General features: G+C 45.6%; 1 non-coding gene across 1 annotated transcript in view; it reads left to right on the top strand.

Moving 5' to 3' along the window:
• The window catches only part of LOC125773833 (large subunit ribosomal RNA), a 4,179-nt gene extending 4,175 nt beyond the window's left edge, over window positions 1–4 (top strand). Inside the window, exon 1 of the ribosomal RNA XR_007420403.1 lies at window positions 1–4. This exon is cut by the window's left edge and continues 4,175 nt beyond it. This is a non-coding gene — a ribosomal RNA (large subunit ribosomal RNA).
• The last annotated feature ends 9,996 nt before the right edge of the window (window positions 5–10,000 follow it).

Below are 10,000 nucleotides of genomic sequence, written 5' to 3'. Positions count from 1 at the left end.
TAGTGCTTGCGCGTGCGCGCCCCGTGTGTGCTGGAATTGGCCAACCAGTGCACATTGGTGGTGCGTACCGTGACTTGCACCATGTGACGAGAGTGTTGAAGAACACTGTGTGGTGACTCTATGCCTATGTGATGGGGTGCTTGTAACACACGACCGAACCGACGGCTCGTTGGATGGTCACGACAGTGTGGTGCAGGTGCGCCCATGTGTAACGAATACATTGAGTGCCGTTGGAGGTTAGCGGTTGGTTGGTTGCATGCTACAACTTCGCGTTGTACATGGGCTGGCCGCTGCGCTTCCTTCGGGTTGCCACTTGATGTTGATAGGGTTGATGTATTGTGTTCGTTGACTTTTGGTTCATTCCAAAAGTCTTCGGACTTAGATAATTTTACAAGTGTCGGCGCTCTCGGACCGAAAATAAGAAGACAACTAAGAAGAAAAAGAGAAAGAAGCTAATAGTGGAAAGTATTCTTCTTCAAAGAAGGAACAAAAATTTTACAAGTGTTGAAAAATTTCCTAAGTCCAAAAAATTTTCTAAGTCCAGAAAATTTTCTAAGTCCCACAAAATGGAACATGATGAAGAAGATACAGAAGTTGAAAATTTTTCTAAGTCCAAAAAATTTTCTAAGTCCAGAAAATTTTCTAAGTCCAAAGTGTTGGAACAATTTCCAAAGGCCCATAGGTTGCACTGAATTTTCCTAAGTTGGCCACAAGTACCCATGAGGTATCGAGAAGGTTCACCCGAAGGACATAATATGTCCCAAAGTACCGATAGAGCACCCACAAAGAGCACCCAATTGGCCTAAGTTGGCCAAAAGTACCGATAGAGCACCCACAAAGAGCACCCAATTGGCCTAAGTTGGCCAAAAGTACCGATAGAGTACCCACAAGTAGCACTGAGTTGGCCTAAGTTGGCCAAAAGTACCGATAGAGTACCCACAAATAGCACCGAATGGGCCTAAGTTGGCCAAAAGTACCGATAGAGTACCCACAAGAAGCACTGAGTTGGCCTAAGTTGGCCAAAAGTACCGATAGAGTACCCACAAATAGCACCCAGTTGGCCTAAGTTGGCCAAAAGTACCGATAGAGCACCCAAAAGTAGCACCCAATTGGCCTATGTTGGCCAAAAGTACCGATAGAGTACCCACAAATAGCACCCAGTTGGCCTAAGTTGGCCAAAAGTACCGATAGAGCACCCACAAGTAGCACCCAATTGGCCTATGTTGGCCAAAAGTACCGATAGAGTACCCACAAATAGCACCGAATGGGCCTAAGTTGGCCAAAAGTACCGATAGAGTACCCACAAATAGCACCGCGTTGGCCTAAGTTGGCCAAAAGTACCGATAGAGTACCCACAAGTAGCACTGAGTTGGCCTAAGTTGGCCAAAAGTACTGATAGAGTACCCACAAATAGCACCGAATGGGCCTAACATGGCCAAAAGTACCGATAGAGTACCCACAAATAGCACCGAATGGGCCTAACATGGCCAAAAGTACCGATAGAGCACCCACATATAGCACCCCATTGGCCTAAGTTGGCCAAAAGTACCGATAGAGTACCCACAAAGAGCACCCAATTGGCCTAAGTTGGCCAAAAGTACCGCCAAGTAGCACCATAGAGGCCCGAGTAGAGCGAAATGTGGGCCAAATTGAACATTTGAAAATTTTTACAAGTCCAGAAAATTTTCTAAGTCCAGAAAATTTTCTAAGTCCAAAGAGTTGGACAAATTTCCTTAGGCCCAAAGGTTGCACTGAATGTTCCTAAGTTGGCCATCAGTACCCATGAAGTATAGCGAAGGTTCACCCGAAAGACACAATACGCCCTAAAGTACCCACAGAGTACCCACAAGTTGCACCCAATTGGCCTAAGTTGGCCAGAAGTACCGACAAGTACCACCATAGAAGCCCGAGTAGAGCGAAATGTGGGCCAAAGTACCAAGTAGTTGCCACAAATGCCCAAATGGATACCAAAATGTGGTACCAAGTACCTAACTGTTGCAACAAATGCTAGCTTTCTGAGCAAAAGCTGTGGACCAATTTCGTAGAAGAACCGCCTAGGCGAAAAGGCAAAAATCGCCGAAGCTGGCCCGCTCGCAGAGCTCGCGGGCCAGGAGATACTCATAGGGCGATTTACTAGAGTGGGGAACTTGAGAATTTTTGTGTCCGAGACTTTGGGCAACTTCGCGGCCGCCCCCTTAAAGTAAAAGATTTTCTCTGGGTGCCTAAAATTCGCAATTCCCGCAAAGTCGGGAAGACGTTAAAGTTTTTGCCCAAAAAATGGCCATCGATTTAAGGTGATTTTCCAATAAGAAAATGCTTCCTATTTTGAATTTTTTCGAATATTTCCTAAACTAAGCGTCGGAGCACATGGCCGTGGAGGAACTTTTGGTAGCTTTTGGCAAGGGCTATCGGATGAAATAATAAGAAAGGCCATCAGAGCGATATTGGATTAATGCGGGCTCATAAACGCACCTGAGAAGTGAAAATTGGTACCTTGCACGCAGGATGCAAGAAATGCTTGAGTGTTAACCATCATCGGTACCAAGTACCTAGGTTATATCGAGTGCGTAGATGGAAGTCGGTACCAAAGGGAAACCTTCCTAGGCTAGGTGCACGCAAGTGAGTATGGATCGATCAGTAGAAAGATGGGAAGCCATAGGAAACCTTCCTAGGCTAGGTGCACGCAAGTGAGTATGGATCGATCAGTAGAAAGATGGGAAGCCATAGGAAACCTTCCTAGGCTAGGTGCACGCAAGTGAGTATGGATCGATCAGTAGAAAGATGGGAAGCCCAAGGAAACCTTCCTAGGCTAGGTGCACGCAAGTGAGTATGGATCGATCAGTAGAAAGATGGGAAGCCATAGGAAACCTTCCTAGGCTAGGTGCACGCAAGTGAGTATGGATCGATCAGTAGAAAGTGGGAAGCCCATTACCAAATGCCCTAGTGAAGACCGTAAACGAATATCATGAACCGATAAGGAGCACCAAATGCCCTAGTGAAGACCGTAAACGAATATCATGAACCGATAAGGAGCACCAAATGCCCTAGTGAAGACCGTAAACGAATATCATGAACCGATAAGGAGCACCAAATGCCCTAGTGAAGACCGTAAACGAATATCATGAACCGATAAGGAGCACCAAATGCCCTAGTGAAGACCGTAAACGAATATCATGAACCGATAAGGAGCACCAAATGCCCTAGTGAAGACCGTAAACGAATATCATGAACCGATAAGGAGCACCAAATGCCCTAGTGAAGACCGTAAACGAATATCATGAACCGAGAAGTAGCAACGAATGCCTGAAAAAGTACCAAGTCCTCGGTATAGAGTAACGAGAGTTAACCGCCGTGATGTATGCAATGTGGGCAGCCATTGCATGGGTTCTGGACTTGGTTCGCGAATAACTTTTTTGCTAGACATCGGACAAAGTTGACGTGGAAGAACGAAATGTAGCATTTGATGCCACCTATCCAAAACTTTTTCAAGATTGAAGATCCGATCGATACAGCCTGAGTTATAGGCAAAAGTTGGTGCAAAAACGAGCATTTTTAATGGTGAAAAATCGGTACTCCTCGAATAGCTCCTGTTGGAAGCATCGGACCACATGGTCGTGGAGGAACATATTGTAGCGCGCGGTGTCAAGTATCGACACCCAAAACCGCATGTCCGATGGACGGAAAATGACCAAGTTATAGTGAAAACTTGGTTGCACCAAATTCCCGAAGAAGTGCAACGGGAAGGTGAATGCGATGGTTGTTCGTCGAATAGCTCCGGCCACAGACATGGTAGCGATTAGTGGTGCATGGAAGAAATCTAGCCACAAGTGCCATCTACCCATGGCCAGAAGAAAGTGTGGCCATATCTTGGATACCGGCGGAGCTATGGGGCAAATATGGGCCAAAAATGGTGCAAGTTGGACCAAAAATCCGAAAAAGTACCTAGGTAAATGCGATGGTTGTTCGTCGAATAGCTCCGGCCATAGACATGGTAGCGATTAGTGGTGCATGGAAGAAATCTAGCCACAAGTGCCATCTACCCATGGCCAGAAGAAAGTGTGGCCATATCTTGGATACCGGCGGAGCTATGGGGCAAATATGGGCCAAAAATGGTGCAAGTTGGACCAAAAATCCGACCAAGTGCGCGAGGCGCTTTCGTGAATAGCTCCGGCCACAGACATGGTAGCGATTAGTGGTGCATGGAAGAAATCTAGCCACAAGTGCCATCTACCCATGGCCAGAAGAAAGTGTGGCCATATCTTGGATACCGGCGGAGCTATGGGGCAAATATGGGCCAAAAATGGTGCAAGTTGGACCAAAAATCCGACCAAGTGCGCGAGGCGCTTTCGTGAATAGCTCCGGCCAGAGACATGGTAGCGATTAGTAGTGCATGGAAGAAATCTAGCCACAAGTGCCATCTACCCATGGCCAGAAGAAAGTGTGGCCATATCTTGGATACCGGCGGAGCTATGGGGCAAATACGGGCCAACAATGGTGCCAGGTGGACCAAAAATCCGACCAAGTGCGCGAGGCGCTTTCGTGAATAGCTCCGGCCACAGACATGGTAGCGATTAGTGGTGCATGGAAGAAATCTAGCCACAAGTGCCATCTACCCATGGCCAGAAGAAAGTGTGGCCATATCTTGGATACCGGCGGAGCTATGGGGCAAATATGGGCCAAAAATGGTGCAAGTTGGACCAAAAATCCGACCAAGTGCGCGAGGCGCTTTCGTGAATAGCTCCGGCCAGAGACATGGTAGCGATTAGTACTGCATGGAAGAAATCTAGCCACAAGTGCCATCTACCCATGGCCAGAAGAAAGTGTGGCCATATCTTGGATACCGGCGGAGCTATGGGGCAAATATGGGCCAAAAATGGTGCAAGTTGGACCAAAAATCCGACCAAGTGCGCGAGGCGCTTTCGTGAATAGCTCCGGCCACAGACATGGTAGCGATTAGTGGTGCATGGAAGAAATCTAGCCACAAGTGCCATCTACCCATGGCCAGAAGAAAGTGTGGCCATATCTTGGATACCGGCGGAGCTATGGGGCAAATATGGGCCAAAAATGGGTAAAATTGTACGGTCCAAAGCCAAGGGTAAATTTTTTTATTCCTCTAATAACTTCTAGCACAGACATTGAATCGGTTGGTGATGTATGGATGAAATGTAGCAAACAGTTGGAACTACCCATAAAATCTTAAAGATTGACGATCCAACGTATAGAACCGGAGTAATGTGCGATACTTGGTGAAAAATCGAGTGAAAAATTAGCTATAAACTGTTTTTGGCCCATAACTCGAATACTAGACATCGGAAGGGGGGGTCGTAGAACGATTTTTTGTTGCCCTATCGATTCCCTATCGAACGAGCAAAAGTTGTTTTTTTGACCAAAAAGGACCCCTACTCTAGTAAAATTGGCCTGATTTTACTAGTCCCCGGTACCCGTACAGGCAAAATGAGCAAAATGCTCAAGTATGAATGGTTTTTGGCCCATAACTCGAATACTAGACGTCGCAGGGGGGTGTCATGGAACAATTTTTGGTAGCCCTTGAAATTATCTATCGAATGACATATACTTGATTTTTGGCCAAAAAGTTCCCTAGACTAGTAAAAATCGCATCATTTTACTAGAGTCGGGTACCCTGGACGAAAAACCGCTATAATTGCGGTTTTTGGCTAATAACTCGAATACTAGACGTCGCAGGGGGGTGTCGTGGAACAATTTTTGGTAGCCCTTGAAATTATCTATCGAATGACATATACTTGATTTTTGGCCAAAAAGTTCCCTAGACTAGTAAAAATCGCATCATTTTACTAGAGTCGGGTACCCTGGACGAAAAACCGCTATAATTGCGGTTTTTGGCTAATAACTCGAATACTAGACGTCGCAGGGGGGTGTCGTGGAACAATTTTTGGTAGCCCTTGAAATTATCTATCGAATGACATATACTTGATTTTTGGCCAAAAAGTTCCCTAGACTAGTAAAAATCGCATCATTTTACTAGAGTCGGGTACCCTGGACGAAAAACCGCTTAAGTTGCGGTTTTTGGCTAATAACTCGAATACTAGACGTCGCAGGGGGGTGTCGTGGAACAATTTTTGGTAGCCCTTGAAATTATCTATCGAATGACATATACTTGATTTTTTGACCAAAAAGTTCCTAGACTAGTAAAAATCGCATCATTTTACTAGAGTCGGGTACCCTGTACGAAAAACCGCTATAGTTGCGGTTTTTGGCCAATAACTCGAATACTAGACGTCGGAGGGGGGTGCCGTAGAACAATTTTTTGTAGCCCTTGAAATTACCTTTCGAATGATATATAGTGGTTTTTTGGTCAAACAGTGACCCCGAGACTAGTAACCCTCCATACACAAAACCGCCTAAAAAGTTTTGGTTTTGCAAAATTTTGAAAAGTGCGTCAAAAAAATTTTTTCAAAAAGTACCAAATCGTGATCAGAACTCACTATAGACCATAAAAAGTGAAATCCGATGGTCATTTGCAACACTTGGTCAATCGAGAAAAATTTCACTTTTTTACTAGAGTCGGGTACCCTGAACGAAAAATCGCTCAAGTGATGGTTTTTGGCCAATAACTCGAATACTAGACGTCGGAGGGGGGTGCCGTAGAACAATTTTTTGTAGCCCTTGAAATTACCTTTCGAATGATATATAGTGGTTTTTTGGTCAAACAGTGACCCCGAGACTAGTAACCCTCCATACACAAAACCGCCTACAAAAACTTTGTTTTGAAAAATTTTGAAAAGTTCAAAAAAATTTTTTTTTCAAAAACTACTAAAACGTGATAAGAACTTACTATAGACCATGAAAAGTGATATCCGATGATAATTTGCAAAAGTTGGTAACTAGTAAAAAATTTCACTTTTTTACTAGAGTCGGTGCAACGAGAAAAAAAAAGTCCGTGATGGAGAAAAATGGCACGTTTTCCACGCCTGTACGCTTTCGTTTTCTATATAGGGGGTAGGTGAGCCAGAAGCATGAATTTGACTGAGTACGTATCTTTATGAATTGGGCCCTTCTAAATCGATTGAGACTACCCCCAGGACGATCGGACGACTGCTTCTGGCTCAAAATGTGGTTTTTAGATTTTGATCGTCAATTATGAGAGAAAAAATCGATTAGAAGTAAAGATACGAAATGCTTGGTCTAAGTTGGGAAACGACTTCGGATATTTGTTGGACGTTGTCGTAGAAGGTCCGAGGACCAAGGAAAAGTGATTTCCAAGTGGATTTATGCACTATTAGTCGATGGTAAGATGTGAAATTAGTAGAACTTACCATACAGTTTGCGAAGTTGAAGCAATCGGTTGGTGAATATGGTACTGTCTGTCCAATTTGGTGGTTCGGAATGAGTGAAACGATGTTGATGATGGATAGACGTTCCGATTGCCCCCGATCGGGGAACATATAGTGGTCTTTAAGGTCCAAGTACCTATGTTTTGGTAAGCAGAACTGAGAGTTAAAGGATGAAAGTCGGCCATTCCTAATATCATCCTATCGGTGGTTCGCGAGTTGTTTGAGGACCGGAGCAGCTCGCGATGAAACGGTCCTAGGGTATTGGTTATCCATCCAAGGAAGAGTAAATGCGATCCTAGATGTGTGTCGTTGGCCGTTCTACCGGTATCGCCTATCGATGAGATATCGACGGGCATGCCTTACTCGAAAGTTGAATTCTAGGATCGATGGTCAAACAGACCTATGAGCGATAAACCAAACTGAACACGTATTGATGTCGGCTTTTCCTATCATTTGATGCCGCAGGTTGTTTAGGGACCGGAGCAACTTGCGGCCGAGACGGTCCCCGGGGGTTTCTTTCTCCAAGGAGTGGAAACTATTAAGCAAGAGTTGTAGCAAGATACGATCCTCTGATGTGTCGTTGGCCGTTCATGCGGTATCGCCTGTCGATGAGATATCGATGGGCATGCCTTACTCTACCGACCTTCTAATTGAGAGTATTAATCAGGGATCGATGGTCAAACAAGACCAATGAGCGATAAACCAAACTGAACACGTATTGATGTCGGCTTTTCCTATCATTTGTCGCAGGTTGTTTAGGGACCGGAGCAGCTTGCGACCGAGACGGTCCCCGGGGGTTTCTTTCTCCAAGGAGAAGAAACGATTAAGCAAAAGTTGTAGCAAGATACGATCCTCTGATGTGTCGTTGGCCGTTCAAGCGGTATCGCCTGTCGATGAGATATCGATGGGCATGCCTTACTCTCCCGACTGGATTACTGAGAGTTTAATCAGGGATCGATGGTCAAACAGACCAATGAGCGATAAACCAAACTGAACACATATTGATGTCGGCATTTCCTATCATTTGTCGCAGGTTGTTTAGGGACCGGAGCAGCTTGCGACCGAGACGGTCCCCGGGGGTTTCTTTCTCTAAGGAGTGGAAACGATTAAGCAAAAGTCGTAGCAATAATCGATCACCTGATGTGTCGTTGGCCGTTCTTGCGGTATCGCCTGTCGATGAGATATCGATGGGCATGCCTTACTCTCCTGACTGTTTAATTGAGAGTTATAATCAGGGATCGATGGTCAAAAAGACCTATGAGCGATAAACCAAACTGAACACGTATTGATGTCGGCATTTCCTATCATTTGTCGCAGGTTGTTTGGGGACCGGAGCAGCTTGCGACCGAGACGGTCCCTTCCCGAAAGATGGTGAACCGAGTCGTCTGGCGTAAAAACCGGACGACTCGAAAGGGCTTGACCCTTTCAAGTGAGCGATAATCACATTCTACGCTCAGTTCGACAGCTACAAGGCAATCACTCGCTATGTTCAGAGCTAATACATGCAACATGCCGGCATTGTTTCCACCGACGCATGGATTCAAGACTGGTGCACTTATTAGTTAAACCGTTCGCCTCCGGGTGTTTCGAGTTCAAGTCTGGATGAGGATTGATCTTGCTGGTAATAGCTTGAGCCCCTGAATAAGGGGTCGAAGCGTACATCTTGAGACCATGTACAACATATTACCAAATCGGCACCATGGGTTCGGGTGCAAGTGATGTAACCGTGAAAGATGTTGAGCAGCCCAACATCGGTTTACACACGCATAATAGGAAGGCAGCGCTGTCGACTGGTCAGTCGTGTAAGAAGTGTGCATTATCGATCACAAATATATTGGTGATCTGTAGGTTGCGCATACACCATGCCCGGTGTAAAGTGCCGTGGTCCCCCCCGGGGGGCTGCATCAAACCGTTCGCCACGCGAACTACCCAATGGAACGAACTCTATGCATTTAATAAGAAGAAGAGATGATAATGAAACACGGTCGATTTAAGAGTTGAAAACGTTGAAATACCTATAAGCAAGTCTTAAGTTGGTGGTGACCGTTACGCCCCAACAAATTGGTGCCTTACCCTACACCAAAGAGCCATTCAACATGGTTCAAGTGAGCGATAATCACGCTCTACGCTCAGTATGACAGCTGCAAGGCAATCACTCGCTAAGTTCAGAGCTAATACATGCAACACGCCGGCATTGTTTCCACCGACGCATGGATTCAAGACTGGTGCACTTATTAGTTAAACCGTTCGCCTGCGGGTGTTTCGAGTTCAAGTCTGGATGAGGATTGTTCTTGCTGGTAATAGCTTGAGCCCCTGAATAAGGGGCCGAAGCGTACATCTTGAGAGTAAATGTACAACATATTACCAAATCGGCACCGTGGGTTCTGGTGCAAGTGATGTAACCATGAAAGATGTTGAGCAGCCCAACATCGGTTTACACACGCATAAGGGGTTTATTGTTATCTGTAGGTTGCGCATACACCATACCCGGTGTAAAGTGCCGTGGTCCCCCAGGGGGCTGCATCAAAACGTTCGCCATGCGAACTACCCAATGGAACGAACTCGATGTATTGAAAGAGATGAACAATTAATAGCGAGAATAGGGGCCCGGAAGCAATTCCGCGGCCCTACGGTCGATTCAAGAGTTGAAACGTTGTACAATCGTGGATAGCACCTAGTGCTAATAT

The sequence above is a fragment of the Anopheles funestus genome (genome assembly GCF_943734845.2).
Source record: "Anopheles funestus chromosome X unlocalized genomic scaffold, idAnoFuneDA-416_04 X_unloc_56, whole genome shotgun sequence".
Classification (NCBI taxonomy): Eukaryota; Metazoa; Arthropoda; class Insecta; order Diptera; family Culicidae; genus Anopheles; species Anopheles funestus.
Note: the sequence above shows the minus strand (reverse complement) of the source record. Positions and strands in the feature narration are given on the sequence as shown.